Consider the following 18,909-nt stretch of genomic DNA (forward strand, 5'->3'; position numbering starts at 1 on the left):
CACTGAGAAAAGCAGGTATCTTGGCCCGGGTAAACTGGAGTTCCAAGAAGGAACAGTCAGTAGGTGAGAGGGTGACTCTGAACAGGTCCCCTTTAAGTGGGAGGAGAGCCTGTGAAAGTACAAAGGGCTAAGAGATGGTGGTCAGGAAAAACTGCTTCAAGAGCAGGAGAGAAGACTAGGACATGGCACCCTACAGGCCTTGGGACTTGAACTCTCCTCCCCCCTCTTGAAGAGGCGTGTTTGTCCCAGTGATGAGAGGGCCCTGAGGGCCTGCATCCCTCAACCGAAGTTCTTGGGCCCATTGGCCTTTCCACAATTTGACAATCCCAGGTACTATTTAATAACAACAAGATGAGACAAAGTCAGGGTAGGCTTTTAATTAAGACAATCTAAGGCTTTGCCAGCACACATTATAATGCAATGAAAGAACAGACCTTTTCTCTATGTAACAATTATACAAGCATATCAAGCAATGTCAATATTACTGTGTTGCATGTACATGGCCATGGACACTTTTCAAAATCTATCATTTCCTTTGCTCCTTGTAACAACCTGTGAGGGGCTTGGAAAGCTCATTACTCCCACATTGCAGGCAAAGAGAACACAGAAAACGGCTGGAAGGAACATATGTAGGATTGTGTAATAAGAAAGTGAGAGCAGCAACACAAATCCTCCTGATGCCCAATCCTGTTCTGTTCCTCTGCTCTTTCTATGAGGTTTCATGGCCTAAACTACCTTTTAGAAGAAGGCGAGAAAACTTAGAAGGATATATAGACCATCTCCCACTCACCCCCCTCAAGGCAGTTCAACTCAGCTCCTCAAGGGAACAGCATGCCTCTGCCCCAGGAATCCATTCCAGAGTCTTAGTTTAGCCCCTGCTGACCTGGACTCCTATGATGTCAGTGCTGGAAAGGCCCTGACAGGCAATATAACTCCACCTCCCTTCAGAGGGCTGAATGCTTTTCATGCTTCCCTTGGCCTAACTGCATAATTGCCACTGCCCACAACCCTATACAAGGTACTCCTTCCTGGGTGAGGAGTGGCTGGGAACAAGTCTGCACTCGAGAGAGGTAAGAGAGGTGACTTTTCCTTGTGGACCCAGCAGGGTAAGTGTTCTCATCTGGGTACTTACTGAAGGGCAGCATCCCCAGACCTGCCCCACTCAACACTTCCTGCCCAGGAGCAGCAAGACACCAAGCGGGAAATGAGACAGGAACCTTACCTTTCTTTGCTTTTTTCAGCTGCTCCCCTGGAGATCATCAAACCCCAATTCAGCACTCCATTTCCAAAACTGAGAATCCAAAACCAGAGACAAAATGCAGCTTCTCTCCTCTTACACAAGTCCAGTCCATGGCTGAGTGTACTTTGAGAGGATGGAGTCTGGGGGGGAAGGGGTGTGTCCAGGCCCCTTCCCCCCCACTGCAGGCTTCAGTGTCCCTCCCAGGAGTCCGTTATATCCCTTCATTCAGCTGGCTTATTAAGCCCAGAGTCTGGTGATGGGCAGATCCCAGGTACTGTCCCATCTCTTGCTCAGGGAGGAGGGGACATCATCCACTATGAGGACTGACCCCTCTGTCTTCTGCTGGGGCTCATGAGAAGAAGCAGGCCTTAGAACCGGCATGGCCCGGGAGGCTGATTTCTGGGTTAACCTGCAGAATATTTAAACATTATGACACCTTCTAATCTATTATATTCCCAAATGGATTCCTAAAACTCCCTACCTGAATTAGATCCCTTTAGTATGATCTACCGTGCAAACCCTTTCCTTAAACACTCCACAAGATATACAAAGTACCTACTTCACTCACATATTGCCCCACAAAAGTCACCTCATCAATATGCATATACATATATGGCTCAGAATAAAGGAAGGCTTGCACCTCCTCTCACAACAGAAAAGTAACCAAAAGCACTGACGGTGTGTGGAGACTGTCTTCTAAGAAACGTGGAAAAGAACCTCGTCCTCCGGTCCCCTTATCTTGTTAAGTGACATACACTGACCGCCCTAGACCTCCCAAGCTCCTTAAGGCGCTCAGTGTCCTAATCCGCTAGCTCCCCACAACTGAACGAAATCCACAAGACCTAGATGCTGGCACCTTCCGCAAGCATTCTTTGCTCTCTTCTCTACACCCTCACCTCCCCCACACCCGGGCTTCCAAAACGGAGCCAGAGAGGGAATTCCTAATGGCTGTCCAACTCCTCCTGGGGCCACTGCGCTCTCCTAGAATGTTTGAGGCCCGAGCCCGGCCTGCAGTAGACCCACCATGTGCCAAGTCCCCAGCCCGCCGCCCCTCCCTTCTAAGTTTATGCCTAAGCACACATACACACGTAAGAGCTCTCTCGCGCGTCCTTCCTGTAGGGGCGTGGCATCCACAGGACGCTCCCACCCCCGCCCAGAACTTAACTCCTCCCACCCTCCTCCCAAACATCCTGCTGTGCCCCACCCCTCTACCACCCGGACGGCACTCGCCCTATCTGCGATGGGTTGTTACCTGGATCCCGCCCGCCCCGGCATGATGCTGCCGCCCGCCCAGGGTCATGCGCACAGCCCCATGCCGGGTCCCCACGGCTGGCCCAGGCCCCACCCCTCCGAGCCCCGGCGGCCCGGCCCTCCCCTCTCGCTCCTCCCCACCCCCACCCACCGCAGCCACTTCCGCCCGTCCTCCGGAAGTGAGCTGGCGGCACTGCCACCTCCCCTCATCCAGCTTTATTCTTCTAGCCCACAAACCCAGTCGGTCACCACCGCCAAACACATAGCATGGGACCTGGGTCTTGCAGGCTCTGAGGGTGTTCTACAGTCACTGTCCGCAGGACTGGAGACCGGGTCGGCGAGAACACAGCCGGGTAGACAGCTCAGGCCGCGCAAAAAGGGGCGGAGTGGATGTGGACGACCTAAGGAGTGCGCAGCTGCTCGAGCGGCGCGGACAGGGCAAGGCGTCGTGACGTATGCGTCACGCCACTCGGCTTGTCGCGTGCGTGGCTGCTAGGACGGCCTGTGTCCTTCCATGTGTCTGCAAACTGTTTACCCGTGATCGTATTGGAGAAAAGCAAGTAGCAAGCTTTATAGGCCATTCTATTATAGGTGTTATAAAAAACAAAAAGGGAGATGTGGGGAACTGCTCCTTGTGGTTTTGGGAATTGTAGCCCAAGCCGTGAGCCAGGCTGCCCCCACTTGGAAAGCTTGTTAAGTCTCAACAGAAAACTGGAAGGTGGAGGCAAACAGGACCGAAGGCCACTCAGAGGGTTTCCATGGGAATTGGATTTAAAGATGCTTGCTCTGCTTTAGAGCTTGCTCTGCTTTTCTCAGCTCTTAGTTAACTATAAACAATCTCTAGCAAGGAATGTATGAAACCTTGCACCTAATGCCAGTGTGGCATTAGGATGTTTAATAGATCCTGACACAGATTGGTCACTGTGGTCTCTATATTGATACCTGTAGTCTGTAATTGTCAACTAACCCAGGTGCCTAAAAGCTAATTGATGATTTATGAATTCTGACCTTGTATCTCCCATGCATACTCTTCTCAATAAAAAGCATGGGGTAGGGAAGTCTTGCGCTTTTCTCCACTAGAGGGAACAGCTGCCTCCTTCCCCCCCTCCCTCCCCCCACCCCAGGCAAAATACAGTGCCCTGGATAAATTTGTTCCGCTGTGGTTGTGAAACCTCTTCTAGACAGAGTAGTTCCCAACCGAGCTGAGGTGTTGGAGGCAGCTCAGCCTCACTTAATGGAATGTTCTAGACTCTTGACAGGACTATGAATGGATTTTCAGGCTCTTCTCCCACCCCCACCCCGACTCCCACTCCTGCCTTTTGAAAACTGGAACCTAGATCTTACTCTTCTGGCATATCGTCTGTGATGTGATTAGTTTTAAGAAATATATATTTGGTCTTCATCTACCCCACCCACTCTTCCTGTTTCTGGCACAGAGCTCCTAAAACCCTTGGAATCTCCTAAGTGATAAGATTGCTAAGAGCATCTTCTGTTCTAATGCTGGGTCTTAACTGCTGTTCCTGATCCAGTGCTCCTTAAACCCTCGTAATTTCTGGGTGATAGGAGTGTCTTTTGTTGTAATTAGGTGACTGGGTGGGCTCCTACATGGCTTCTGGATGAGGGCTGGTCACAAAAAAGACACAGCTATGATTACAAGCTTGTTTGGCTTGACCAAAAAGTTCATTTAGTTTTTTCCATAAAATGAAAGACACATTTTTCATTTTCACCAATAACTTTATTGATTTGGGTACTTTGAGTATGTCAGCTATCTACCACGTGGTAGAACGTTTCTTGTTCTCAATAATGTCGATTTGATCGCTATCAACTTCAACTGGTCTACCTGACTATGGAGCATCATCCAGTGAGAAATCTCGAGCATAGAACTTTGCAAACCACTTTTGACATGTTGGATCAGTACAGCACCTTCTCCATACACTGCACAAATCTTGCAGTTTTTACCTTTCTTGAAATAACAAAGCATAATATGCCAAAAATGTTGTACACAGAAATTCACCAGTTTTGATAAGTTTTTTTAAATGCATGCTGATATGACATCTGTCACAATACAATCTAACAAAATTGTTTCAAATGAAGTAAAGACAACTAAGCGGTACTAGGGCCATCTTACAGAAAACAAACAAACAAACATTTTGGCCAACCCAATATTTTTCAGGCCCACCCCCTCCTATTCTCTTGAGAAGGGAGAAGTGCTGAAAATTGAGTCATTGATCAAGTCTCCATTAAAATCCTGGTAGTATGAGGTTTAGAAATCTTCCAAGTTTGTGTGAACACATGAACTTACTAGAGGGTGATGCATCCCAGCTCCCCCTGGGACGGTGCTCCAGTGCTCAGGTCACTCCCAGACCTCGACCTATATCTCTTCAGCTGGCTGTTCATCTGTATCCCTTATTGTGTCCTTTGATAAACTGAGGGTGTAACTGTTGCCCTGAGTTCCGTGAGTGGTCCAGCAAATAATCAAATCCAATGGGAGTGGGGGTCATGGGAACCTCCAGTTTGTATTCAGGTTGTACAGAAGTTATAAATAATCTGGGGACCTACTACTTGGGATTGGCAGCTGAATTGGGGGGCAACAGTCTGGTGGGGGTCAGTCTCATGGGACTGAGCTCCTACCCTTTGGGATCTGACAGTAGATGTTTCCAAGTAGATAGTGTCAGAATTGAGTTAAATTGTAGAACAACCAGCTGGTGTCACAGAGAATTGATAGACACCCTGCATAGTTGGTGTCAGAGTGAAGTATTCTGTATGAGTAGTAAAGGAGACACAGGAGGAAAGACTAGGTTTTTCTAGTACGTACAGAGTGGAGCAACAGTAGGTTAATAGTTGAGAGTATGAGAAACAGTTTATTCTCGTTTTATTTATTATTGTATTTTCCATACCAAATAACTGTAAGCCTACTCTTGCCCCGCCCTGTATATTGGTCTCACTTGCTCTTGACCCCAAGCTGAATCCTAAAGGGGCTGCTACTTTCTCAGGAGTTCATATGTCACCCATTAAATGATATGTGGAACCTTGCTAGGACTGTTGATATATTTGCAGCCTCTGTCCCCTCCCCTTCCCCCAGCCCTTGAAAACTGGAGCCTAGGCTCCAGTGTGTTCTGGCATACCTTCTATCCCCATGATTTATCCAAATTACTAGCAGTGACTAACTTGCATGTTTTCAGTACTGGGACTGTAATAATTGCTGGGTCAGGAGTCGAAATTACTTTGTTATTGGAAGATGTCATCATTAAAAACTGTTGAACAAACTCAGAGGAGCCTGGAGGCTTTGACTAGAAATAAATGACAGATTTATTCAAGGGTCTTAGAGTTTGCACACTGGGAACACACTAGGCAAAAACCCAGAAGTGTTCTGAAGAAGAAGGAAAAGGTAAGAGCTTCTGTAGTAAAAAGTGCATTCTTGAAAAGGGCCCAGAGGTCTGAGAGGGAGGAAACCAAAAATATTCCTCTCAGCCCAAACTAAGTATAGTGGGCAAAAGGGCTTTGGACAGGTGAGATGTGCCTTGCACACCTTCCTCCAAAGAAGTCTTTTTTTTTTCCTAATGTGGGACATTGAAAAATTAATCCCTGCCTTTTGTCATCTAGTGGTTATGGATTTAATGATGCCTTTTAACCCTGTTGCCAAATCTGTTGCAGAATACAACAAGGATGCCAGCCTGTTAAACCAAGCATGCCATTGCCCAGGGACTGCCAACTGACCTGAAGTCTGCAAGATCTTTCCCCAGGTGGGAAGGCCACCCTCCCCTCCACACCCCTACTCTTATTAGGGATTTATGGACCCAAAGATAGATAGGATGACGACCATGTCCCACTTGAATCATCTAGAGGAGCACGAGACCTTTGCCCATTGTCCTGTATAAGATTATAAAGGATCTTAAGTCTGAGAGGGGGAAATTGTTACAGAGTGGGGGTTCCCCACCCAAAATATAAATTAATTAAAGAGAGAGAGAGAAAAAAGAACAGTTGTTGGAAGAGATCAGTGGTTTGCCTAGGAGCCATCTTTAGCCTAAACTTTCCTGACTATACATTGAGCTTAAATTTTGTATTTTTATTTTTTCGCCACCAAACAGATGAAGCCCTTTACATATGAAACAGGGATTTAGCAAAATTTCTCCTATTGCAAGAATTTTATTTTCCCAGGTACTTTTGAAAAAAAAAAAAGAAAAGAAAACCTTGTGGGAAATTACACATTAAAAATAATTCTTATTTGAATAAAAAAGTCGTCGGCAGCCGTCCGTCTCAAGAGACGATGGTGTAGCTTCTTAAGAGTCTATCTGCACCGCCGAGAATGGTTGTGCAGTCCGACTCAGGAGTGACACAGTATCTGTCTCCTCCCGTGTTGAATCGACATCTTGCGATGAAGCTACAGAGCCTGGGCAGGGTGATATGGAGGGTCTGCTGTTGCCCATGCAGCAGACCCCCACTCTCTTCGCAGCTGAAGGATCCAAGGGAAAGACGGAGTCAATACAGCTTGGCTTCAGGTGCGCCGCAGGAGTTGCCGGTGTTGACTACAACGTCAAACCGCCTTAGGGACTCCGGCTCCGGATTTTCTGTCGGGGTTTACTCCCTTAGCCTTTCCCCTGAAGAGGTATGCCGCAAGGCAGCGGAGGTTTTTTGGAGTCAGAGTTTTCCTTCTCTGATGTGCCCTGACTGGAAGATCGAACCAGCGACACTTAGCTCGCAGGCCGACGCTCAATCCACTGAGCCAAACCAGCCAGGGTGTGAATAAAAAAGTACATTCTTGAGAATAACCAGCCCTGTGTCCTGGGCCCTAGGATCTGCCCAGGATGGTTGTCATTCAGGTGTCGGGTGGTCTGGGCGATGGGTGCCAGATGATAAGCTGGGCACCAGGAGGCCTGGTCATATCCTGTAGTCTAGATAGTAGGTGTCAGGAGGATGTTGGGTGGCCTGCATGCGTGAGTTCCTCAGGGGTACATCAGAGCATTATCTGGATCTCTGGTGTCAAGATATGTGTCCAGGCATTAACATAGGAGCAGAAAGTTCAGGAAGCTTAAGTTCCCAGGCTACTTACTTCCAAGAAGAATAGTCTTTCCTCATGCATCAGTCTTCATAATGTAACAGGGGAAGTTCCCACCACCACCAAATGGGGAGGGGTGAAAAAGCGCTGAAGTTGGTGCCTGCTGCTCGACCCCCCCTCCCCCCGCCACCATATGCTCATGACAGCAAAAAAAGTGTGCAAGGCTCGCACCAAAAGCCAGGAAGGTGATTGCACGGGAGGGACATACCTCCCAGCTACTTTCGCCCCACATGAGGTTATGGAGGGGTCTTTAAAAAGTGGAGCGTGCACAAATGCAGCACTTTTGCTCCTCCATCTCCTGGCTGGTGGGTCTCTGGCTGGACACTGAGGTTCCTGAGCTGGGGGCCTAGCCAGAGGCTTCCCCAATGCCCCTGCCATAGTGCTTGGGACCTGCCTGACCAGAAGCGCAGCAGGTTTTGGGTAGGAGGACACGGGGGAGGCTCAGCTGGCAAATCGCTTGTCCCTTACCCAGGTGGGAAGCTGAGGCAGCTACCTCCTGCCCAAGGCCCAAACGAGTGTAGGCCTATTGGCTTTGGCTCCAGCACAGATGTGGGGCAGGGTGGGGGTGGGGGTGTCCAGGCCTGACCAGGATCACTGTGGGTACTGGCACTATGCTGGTGAGAAGGGGAAAATTCCATTTTCCTTTCTACTAGACTGTCTCCAGAGTTATTGCCAATGTGTGGCAGGTGGTGGAACCCCACTAGTTGTTCTGTTATGATAATGTTGACAATTTCAGCAGCTTGGTTAAAGTGACTCCATTTTATATATTCCCTCCCCACACCCTTCCCTCAAAAAGGTTTTGCAAACAAAATTTATATTGCTGCTACATTTAAACACAACTGGTCCACAGATAAGTGCCTGATCCTTCCCCAACTCCAAAAGCACTCCACCCAGTTGTCTTTCTTACCCTGATTCTAGCAACTCTACTTCCCTTACTCAGGCCCAAACCCCAGAAGCCATCCTTGTATTCATTTCTCACACCCTCTCTGCTGTCTGTCTGGAACTCCTTGTTGGCTCTACCTTCAAACTATGCCTAGGATCCTATGCCTCAGCATCCCCTCCACCACCTTCATCCCTCACCTGAACAATCAGATCTCTGCTTTCCAGTAACCCAATCCCAGTAGCCTAGACTCCACACAGCAGCCAGCGGGACCCTAGCATTTCCATTAGCAAATCCTCACAGTGACTCCCCATTTGGAATAAAGCCAAAGTTTGTACAGTTGTCTAGGGAACCCCACACTAATTATTGAATAACTAGCCTGCTTCCCCCTGACTTGCTCTGCCCTTACTAACTGTCTCAGCCTCACTGCCCTCATTGCTGTTCCTGGAACCTGGCTCAGGGCCTTTGCACTGGCTGCTCCCTCTGGTTATACAACTCCAGACATTTGCATAACTCACTCCCTTGCCTCTTTTAAATCTTGTACCTTCTTAGTGAGGCCTTTCCAGATTAACCTACTGAACCCTCCTTTCACCTGCTGCACTTCCAGTCTCTTTTACCTGGCTCCATTTTTTCAGAGCACCCATCAACTGCTAACATATCTGTTATGTTTACTGCTTGCTGTCTATCCCTGCTGGAGTGTAGATTCCCCAAGGGGAATCATGTTTGGTTGTGTGATTCCTTGCTGACTCCCATGTGCCTAGAACAGGGCCATCTGTGTGCCTGGCCCATTTGTGAACTAAATAAATACACATGAAACAACTGTTTTCATGATGGAGTATTCCCATCCAGGCCTGTCTCGCATGCAGATGCATGAACATAGTTATAAGCTCAGTATCCATATTTTGCATTATGATTTTGTGTCATCAGACCATGGATACTATTCATGTCTCTAAATATTTTCATGGTTATAACCATTTTTTGCTTTTTAAATGTACTTAGGTTTTTGCATGCTTGTTAATAACAAGTCTAACAAGACAGAGTTGTGTAAAGAAAGTTATCTTCCCTCCTCTAATCCCTCCTTATTGAAGGGAACCATTTTTAAATTTAGTGGATATCCTTCCAAATAGTTTCTTTTTTTCTTGCTGTTGTTTTATTTTTTTATTGTTATTCTATTATGGTTGTCCCAATTTTTCCCCTTTTGCTCTCCTCCATCCAGTCCACCTCCGACTCCCACAGTCAGTCCCCACACCGTTGTCCATGTCCATGGGTCATTCATACATGTTCTTTGACTAGTCCTTTTTACCTTCTTTCCACCATTATCCCTCTCCCCCCTTGTTTTTTTATAATTGAGGTAGAATTGACATACACATTATATTAGTTTTAGGTATACAACATGATTCAATATTTGTATATATTGCAAAATGATCACCACAATAAGTCTAGTTAACATTACTTACCATACATAGTTATAGGATATGTTTTTCTTCTGATGATAACTTTTAAGATTTACTCTCTTAGCAACTTTCAATTATGCAACACATTATTATTAACCATAGCTACATGCTGTTCATTACATACATTACATCCCCATGACATACTGATTTTATAACCGGAAATTTGCACCTTTTGACCCCCTTCACCCATTTTGCCCACCCCATAACTCCTGCCTCTGGCACCTGCCAATCTATTCTCTGTATCTATGAACTTGTCTTTGTTTTTGTTTTTCTTTGAGATTCCACAAATAAGTGAGATCATATGGTATTTGTCTTTGTCTGATTTACTTCACATAACATAATGCCCTCAAGGTCCATTTATGTTGTTGTAAATGACAAGATTTTATTCTTTTGGGGGGTTAAACACTATTCCACTGTATATATATATATATAGATATACATTTTCTTTTCCCATTGACCTGTTGATGGACACTTAGGTCGTTTTCTTATCTTGGCTATTGCATTGAACATGGGATACAGAATTTTTTTTTTTTTTGAGTTAGTGTTTTGTTTTGTTTTTTCAGATAAATACCCAGAAGTGGAATTGCTGCATCATCTGGTAGTTCTATTTTTAATTTTTTGAGGACTCTCCATAATGACTGTATCAATTTACATTCCTACCAACAGTGCATAAAGTATCCCTTTTCTCCACATTCTCACCAACACTTATTTCTTATCTTTTTGATAATAGCCATTCTAACAGGTGTCAAGTGATATTTCATTGTGGTTTTGATTTCCATTTCCCTGATGATTAGTGATGCTGAGCATTTTTCCATATACCTCTCGGCCATCTGTATTTCTTTAGAAAAATGTCTATTCAGATCCCATGTTCATTCTTCAATCAGACTGTTTTGGGTTTTTTTGTTTCGTTTTGGGGTTTGTTTGTTATTTTGCTTTTGAGTTGTATGAGTTCTTCTTTATATATTTTGGATATTGAGATATCAGATATATGATTTGCAAGTATTTTCTCCTATTCAGTAGGTTGCCCTATCAGATATATGATTTACAAATATTTTCTCCTATTCAGTAGGTTGCCCTTTCATTTTGTGGATAGTTTTTTTGCTGTGCAGAAACTTTTTTGTTTGATTTAGTCCCAATTGTTTAATTTTGCACTTGCTGCTTTTGCTTTTGGTGTCAAATCCAAAAAAATCATTGCTAAGACTGCTGTCAGAAGCTTATTACCTATGTGTTCTTCTAAGAGTTTTATGGTTTTAGGTCTTACATTCAAGCCTTTAATTCACTTTGAGTTTATTTTTTTTATAGAATTTTTATTTTGTTTTTCAATTACAGTTGTCCCATTTATTCCCCGTTGATCCCCCCGACCCAGCCCACCCCTTCACCCTTAGTCATATCCCCCCACGTTGTCCATGTCCGTGAGTCATTTATACATGTTCTTTGACTAAACGTTCCCTTACTTAACCCCCTTCTCTCCCTCCCCACTCCCCGATAATAACTGTTATTTGGTTCCTTGTTCTATTTAGTTCATTTGTTTGTGTTGTTCCTTAGTTTCCTGTATTAGGTGATATCATATGGTATTTTAGATACCATATGATATCTTTATGTTCACCCCCTGGCTGGTTTGGCTCAGTGGATTGAGCGTCGGCCTGCGAGCTAAGTGTCGCTGGTTCGATCTTCCAGTCAGGGCACATCAGAGAAGGAAAACTCTGACTCCAAAAAACCTCCGCTGCCTTGCAGCATACCTCTTCAGGGGAAAGGCTAAGGGAGTAAACCCCGACAGAAAATCCGGAGCCGGAGTCCCTAAGGCGGTTTGACGTTGTAGTCAACACCGGCAACTCCTGCGGCGCACCTGAAGCCAAGCTGTATTGACTCCGTCTTTCCCTTGGACCCTTCAGCTGCGAAGAGAGGGGGGGTCTGCTGCATGGGCAACAGCAGACCCTCCATATCACCCTGCCCAGGCTCTGTAGCTTCAGCTTCACTGGAGAGGACACTCCAGCGTCATCGCAAGATGTCGATTCAACACGGGAGGAGACAGATACTGTGTCACTTCCGAGTCGGACTGCACAGCCATTCTCGGCGGTGCAGATAGACTCTTAAGAAGCTACACCATTGTCTCTCGAGACGGACGGCTGCCGACGACGACGATGGTATTTTTCTTTCTTTGCCTGGCTTATTTCAGTAAGCATAATTCTCTCTAGTTCCATCCATGTCATTGCAAATGGCAGGAGTTCCTTCTTTCTCTCTGCTGCATAGTATTCCATTGTGTAAATGTACCACAGTTTTTTGATCCACTCATCTACAGATGGGCACTTAGGCTGTTTCCAGCACTTAGCTATTGTAAACAGGGCTGCTGTGAATATAGGGGCGCATAAGTTCTTTTGAATGAGGGTTTTAGGATTTTTCGGGTATAATCCTAGCAGTGGAATCTCTGGTTCAAAAGGCAGTTCCATTTTTAGTTTTTTGAGGTAATTCCATACTGTTTTCCATAGTGGCTGCACCAGCCTGCGTTCCCACCAACAGTGCACTAGGGTTCCCGTTTCTCCACATCCTCACCAGCACTTTCTGTTTGTTGATTTATTGATGATGGCCATTCTGACAGGTGTAAAGTGGTATCTCATTGTGGTTTTTATTTGCATCTCTGATGGCTAGTGATGTTGAGCATTTTTTCATGTGTCTATGGACCGTCTGTATGTCCTCTTTGGAGAACTGTTTGTTCAGGTCCTTTGCCCATTTTTTAATTGGGTTGTCTGTTTTCTTGATGTTGATTTGTATAAGTTCTTTATATATTTTGGAGATCAGTCCCTTGTCTGAGGTATCATTGGCAATTATGTTTTCCCATATGGTTGGTTTCCTTTTCATCTTGCTGGTGTTTTCTTTTGCTGAGCAGAAACTCTTTAGTTTGATGTAGTCCCATTTGTTTATTTTTTCCTTTATTTCTCTTGCCTTAGGAGATGTATCCGTGAAAATATTGTTATGTGGGATATCTGAAATTTTCCTGCCTATGTTTTCCTCTAGGACTTTTATGGTGCCACGGCTTACATTTAAGTCTTTGATCCATCTTGAGTTTATTCTGGTGTGTGGTGTAATTTGGTGGTCTAGTTTCATTTTTTTGAATGTCCCTGTCCAGTTCTCCAGGCACCATTTGTTGAAGAGGCTCTTCACACTCCCATTTTATGTTCCTTCCTCCTTTATCAAATATTAGTTGACCATATAATTTTGGATTTATTTCTGGGCTCTCTATTCTGTTCCATTGATCTATATGTCTGTTCTTATGTCAGTACCAGACTATTTTGATCACAGTGGCTTTATGGTATTGTTTGATGTCTGGTATTGTGATTTCTCCTGCTGTGTTCTTCTGTCTCAAGATTGCTTTTGCTATTCGGGGTCTTTTTTGGTTCCATATGAATTTTTGAAGTATTTGTTCTAGGTCTGTGAAATATGTCATTGGTATTTTAATAGGGATTGCATTAAATCTGTAAATTGCTTTGGGTAGTATGGCTATTTTGATGATGTTGATTCTTCCCATCCAAGAACATGGTATTTGCTTCGATTTATTTGTATCTTCCTTAATTTCTTTCTTCAATGTTACATAATTTTCAGAGTACAGGTCTTTTATCTCTTTGGTTAAGTTTATTTCTTGTTGCTATAGTAAATGGTATTTTCTTTTTTGTCTCTGTCTCTGATATTTTGTTGTTGGTGTACAGAAATGCCTTAGATTTCTGTATATTTATTTTGTACCCTGCTATTTTGCCAAATTCACTTATTATATCAAGTAATCTTTTTGTGGAGTGTATAGGGTTTTCTATGTATACTATTATGTCCATCTGCATATAATGATAGTTTTACTTCTTCTCTCCCAATTTGGATGCCTTTTATTTCTTTTTCTTGCCTGATTGCTGTGGCTAGGACTTCTAACACTATGTTGAATAGGAGTGGAGAGAGTGGACAGCCTTGTCTAGTTCCTGATTTCAGGGGGAATGATTTCAGTTTTTGTCCATTGAGTATGATGTTGGGTTCAGGTTTCTCATATATAGCCTTAATTATGTTGAGGTATGCTCCCTCTATTCCCATTTTGCTGAGCATTTTCATCATAAATGGGTGTTGTACTTTATCAAATGCTTTTTCTGCATCTATAGATATGATCATGTGATTTTTGTCTTTCATTTTGTTTAGGTGATGTATTATATTTATTGATTTGCGAATATTAAACCATCCTTGCATCCCTGGGATGAATCCCACTTGATCGTGGTGTATGACCTTTTTGATGTATTGCTGTATCCGGTTTGCCAAAATTTTATTGAGGATTTTAGCATCTATGTTCATCAGTGATATTGGCCTGTAGTTTTCTTTCTTTGTTGTGTCTTGACCTGATTTTGGGATTAGGGTAATACTGGCTTCATAGAAAGAGTTTGGGATTTTTCCCTCTTCTTGGATTTTTTGGAATAGTTTGAGGAAGGTAGGAGTTAGTTCTTCCCTAAATGTTTTGTAAAACTTACCTGTGAAGCCATCCGGTCCAGGGTTTTTGTGTGCTGGGAGATTTTTGATTACTGTTTCAATTTCTTTCTTAGTTATTGGTCTGTTGAGACTTTCTACTTCTTGATTCAGTTTTGGAAGGTTATATGTTTCTAGAAATCTGTCCATTTCTTCTAAGTTGTCAAATTTCTTGCCATACAGTTGTTTGTGGTAATTTCTTATAATTGTTTGTATTTCTGAGGTATCAGTCATGATTTCGCCTCTTTCATTTCTGATTTTGTTTATTTGGGTCTTTTCTCTTTTTTTCTTGATGAGCCTGGCTAGAGGCTTGTCGATTTTGTTTATTTTTTCAAAGAACCAGCTCCTAGTTCTGTTGATTTTTTGGATTGTTTGTTTAGTTTCTATGTCGTTTAATTCTGCTTTGATCTTGATGATTTCCTTTCTTCTTCTTGCCCTAGGCTTTGTTTGTTGTTGTTGTTCTAGTTCTTGTAGCTTTAGGATTAGATTTCTTATTTGAGATTCTTCTAGTCTTTTCAGATATGCCTGTATTGCTATGAACTTCCCTCTTAGGACTGCTTTTTCTGTGTCCCATAGGTTTGGGGCTGTTGTGTGTTCATTGTCATTAGTTTCTAGAAATTTCTTGATTTCCTCTTTAATGTCATTGTTAACCCATTCATTATTTAATAGCGTGTTATTCATTCTCCATGAGTTTGGGTGTCTTTGATTTTTTTCCCTGAGGTTAAGTTTTAGTTTCAAGGCATTGTGGTCTGAAAAGATGCTTGATATGATTTCAATTTTCTTGAATTTGTTGAGGCTTATTTTGTGTCCTATCATTTGATCTATCTTTGAAAATGTCCCATGTGCCTTTGAAAAGAATGTATATTTTGCTTCTTTGGGGTGAAAAGTTCTATATATATCAGTTAAGTCCATGTGGTTTAGTGTGTTGTTCAATGCCTGTATATCCTTGGTGTTTCTTTGTTTGGATGATCTGTCTATTGTTGATAATTGAGTGTTGAAGTCCCCTACTATGAGTGTGTTGTTGTTAATATCCTTCTTGTGGTCTTCTAGTATTTGCTTTGTGTATTTGGGTGCTCCTATGTTGGGTGCATATATGTTTATCAGTGTTATATCTTCTTGATGGATTGTTCCTTTAAGTATTATGAAATGTCCTTCTTTGTCTCTTTTTATTGCCCTTGCTTTGAAATCCGTTTTCTCTGATATGAGTATTGCTACCCCAGCTTTTTTTTTCATGTTTATTTGCTTGGAATACTTTTCTTCATCCCTTCACTTTTAGTCTGTGTAAGTCTTTTGTTTTGAGGTGTGTTTCTTGTAGACAGCAAATATGTGGGTCCTGTTTTCGTATCCATTCCGCTACCCTATGTCTTTTAATTGGAGCATTTAACCCATTTACATTTAAGGTTATTATTGACATGTATTTATTCATTTCCTTTTGTACCTGTGTTTTTCTTATTTTTTTCCCCCTCCTTTCTTTCTTAGATCATTCCTTTTAGCGTCTCTTGCAATGTTGGTTTGGTAGAGATGTATTCTTTTAGTCTTCCTTTGTCTGAGAAACTCCTTGTTTCACCTTTTATTTTGAATGAGAGCCTTGCTGGGTAGAATATTCTTGGTTGTAGGCCTTTGTTTTTCATTGCTTGAAATATTTTTGACCAATCCTTTCTGGCTTGTAGTGTTTCTGTTGAGAAATCTGTCAATAGCCTTATCGGATCTCCTTTGTATGTTATTTGCTGGTTTTCTCCTGCTGCTTTTAGGATTCTCTCTTTGTCTTTGAATGTTGCCATTTTAATTATCATGTGCCTTGGAGTGGGCCTTTTGGGGTTCCTCTTCATTGGGACCTCTGTGCTTCTTGGATTTGCATGACTTTTTCTCTCATCAGGTTAGGAAAATTTTCTGTCGTTATTTTTTCTATCATCTTTTCTATCCCTTGTTTTTGTTCTTCTCCTTCTTTTTTTCCAATGATCCAGATATTTTCTTTTGTCTCATGTTGTCCTGTAATTCCCTTAGACCTTCTTCATGCTTTTTCAATCTTTTTTCATTTTGTTGTATTGTCTGGGAATATTTTTCTACATTGTCCTCTAACTCACTGATCCGATTCTCTGCTTTCTTTAGCCTGTTTTTGATTGATTCTACTGTGTCTTTTAGTTCAGAGATTGTATTCTTCACATCTTCCTGGTTCTTATTAATAGTTTCTATGTCCTTTTTTATGCTGGTGTAGTGCTCTGTAAGTTTCCTGTAATTTTCTTGGAGTTGTTGGTAATTTCCTTGGAGATTGTCGTAGTTATCTTTGAAGTAGTCAGGTATATTGAGCTTCTTCATCACCGTTATTTTGAATTCCATGTCTGACATTTGGGTTATGTCTATTCCATCTACCTCTCTTTCTGGGGATTCCTCTTTTCCTTTCATTGGGAGGTTGTTTCTGCATCTTCCCATGTTGGATTCTTCTTGTTTGTTTTTGTTTTTTGGATTTGTCTGCTTTGATTTCCTGCCTTTGTGGTATGAGATTCTTTATAGGATATCTGGGGGTTTCAGTGGTGCAGTCTCTTTGATCTCCTGAGCCTGACATTCTTGGGATACCATTTATGTCATTTGTTTATGCTGTCTGGTTATATTTCCATTACTTTGGTGGGAACTCCCGTCTGGCTAGTTGATTGAGAGTCACTCTGCCCACCTTGTCTTGAGTTCTTTTGTGGAGATGCTGTAAAAAACATAAACACACAGCCCAGGCAACAAACCCACACCCTCATAAATATTCCCCACCCTCTATCCCACTATCGGCAGCAAATGAGCCAGTGTTTATATAAATGTAGAGAGGTTAGCGCTATTATACTATAGGAGAAATAGATAAGAGTTGTTTTAAATGCAGAAAAAGATGATTTTTGAGCGGGGGGATGATAGAGTAATAAAAGTAGCAAGTAGTGACAAGACTATGCAAGACAGTAATATTTACATTGTATGTTAATTAAAGAGAGAGGAAAGAATGCAGAATAAAGTAAGAAAGTGGTAGTGTATGGTATTAGATTTATATAGTAGTTATATGCTATATATTTAGTGTGAAAGGGAGGCTAAACAAAACAAACAAAAATTAAAGATGAAAGATGGAGGGAGAGATGGTATGAAACAGATTAAAGAGATAGTTTAAAGATTAAAAAATATTTATTAAAAAAAAGAAAAAAAATTAAAATTAGCTTTTCGTCTGACATCTTCTCAGGAAAAGGTGGTAGCAGCTGCTCCAGAACTTTCGCTATGCCGCCCAAGGACGACAAGAAGAAGAAAGATGCTGGAAAGTCAGCCAAGAAAGATAAAGACCCAGTGAACAAATCTGGGGGCAAGGCCAAAAAGAAGAAGTGGTCCAAAGGCAAAGTTCGGGACAAACTCAATAATCTACTCTTGTTTGACAAAGCAACATACGACAAACTGTGTAAGGAAGTTCCCAAGTACAAGCTTATAACCCCGGCTGTTGTCTCTGAGCGACTGAAGATCCACGGTTCCTTGGCCAGGGTAGCCCTTCAGGAGCTCCTTAGTAAAGGACTTATTAAACTAGTTTCAAAGCACAGAGCTCAAGTAATTTACACCAGAAACACCAAAGGTGGGGATGCCCCAGCTGTCAGTAAAGATGCATGAATAACAGGTCCCACAAGCTGTACATTTTGAAAAATAAAACTTTATTAAATCTGTAAAAAAAAAAATTAAAATTAAAAGGAAAAGTTTTACTCAGTTCACCCTTGTGTGCAGTCTTCTTTTTCTGGATCCACACCTGGTCAAAATTCCATGAGTTTCAAGTTTTTTCCTGGTTGGCTGGCTGTGAGGAGTTCTGGCTGGTTTCTATGACTGCTTTTCTCTCACTCAGGGGCCTGCTGTAACTATCTGCTGTGAGCCGCAGAGTTGGGTCTCTCCCCACTTGTCCTGGGGCACCCTCCAGCAGTCCTCAAGCTTCTCTAGTAACGCTGTTCTGTTGGCAAACCAGTGCACATGATCCTAGTTCCCACCCTGCCTTGGATCCTGCCTTTGCTCCTCCTTCCGAGAGGTCCCTGTGTTCCACGCTGCAGCACCAGGCTCCGTCCCTGGTTGGCAGTGCCTCACTGTTCGCCTGCGCGCTCTGCCCACCCGCTTTGGGTCCTTACCAAGACTGAGTTTCTAACGCAGTTTTCCCGGCCCAATTCCACTTTTTTTCTGATCAGTGGCATCGCGATATATGCGCGCCGGGTATGTGGTGCCGCCAGCACCAGACTCAAGTTCACACAGCTTCCCATATTCTGGGTTGCTCACAATCTCACCGTTCACCTGTGCACCCTTCCCACTGGTCTGGAGCTCTGACTGAGACCGTGTTTCTAACCCAGTTCTCCCTGCCCAGTTCAGATCCTCTCTTTTAATTGGCGCCACAGATGCGTGCACCCGGGGCATGGGGTCGCGACCCCTACCTGCCTGTCTGGGCAGTCTCCACCCAGATTCAGATCATACAGCTTCCCACAGTCTGGGCTGCTCGCCATCCTCCCACACCTCCGGCGCTTCACAAAAACCTTTCTATTGTTTTCCTACAGGA

At 43.3% G+C, this 18,909-nt stretch overlaps 1 pseudogene across 2 annotated transcripts; it reads left to right on the top strand.

Annotated features, from left to right (window-relative positions):
* Positions 1–2,969: 2,969 nt before the first annotated feature.
* LOC150000409 (small ribosomal subunit protein eS25 pseudogene) lies at positions 2,970–18,088 on the top strand (annotated as a pseudogene). 2 transcript variants are annotated; one of them, XR_016513280.1, is made up of 3 exons: positions 2,970–3,047; positions 6,146–6,234; positions 17,578–18,088. The product of XR_016513280.1 is annotated as a small ribosomal subunit protein eS25 pseudogene, transcript variant X2 (transcript). The 2 variants fall into 2 exon arrangements; XR_016513279.1 differs by lacking the exon at positions 2,970–3,047 and adding an exon at positions 5,428–5,879.
* The last annotated feature ends 821 nt before the right edge of the window (positions 18,089–18,909 follow it).

The sequence above is a fragment of the Furipterus horrens genome, unplaced genomic scaffold (genome assembly GCF_987537825.1).
Source record: "Furipterus horrens unplaced genomic scaffold, mFurHor1.1.pri manual_scaffold_10, whole genome shotgun sequence".
Taxonomy (NCBI): Eukaryota; Metazoa; Chordata; class Mammalia; order Chiroptera; family Furipteridae; genus Furipterus; species Furipterus horrens.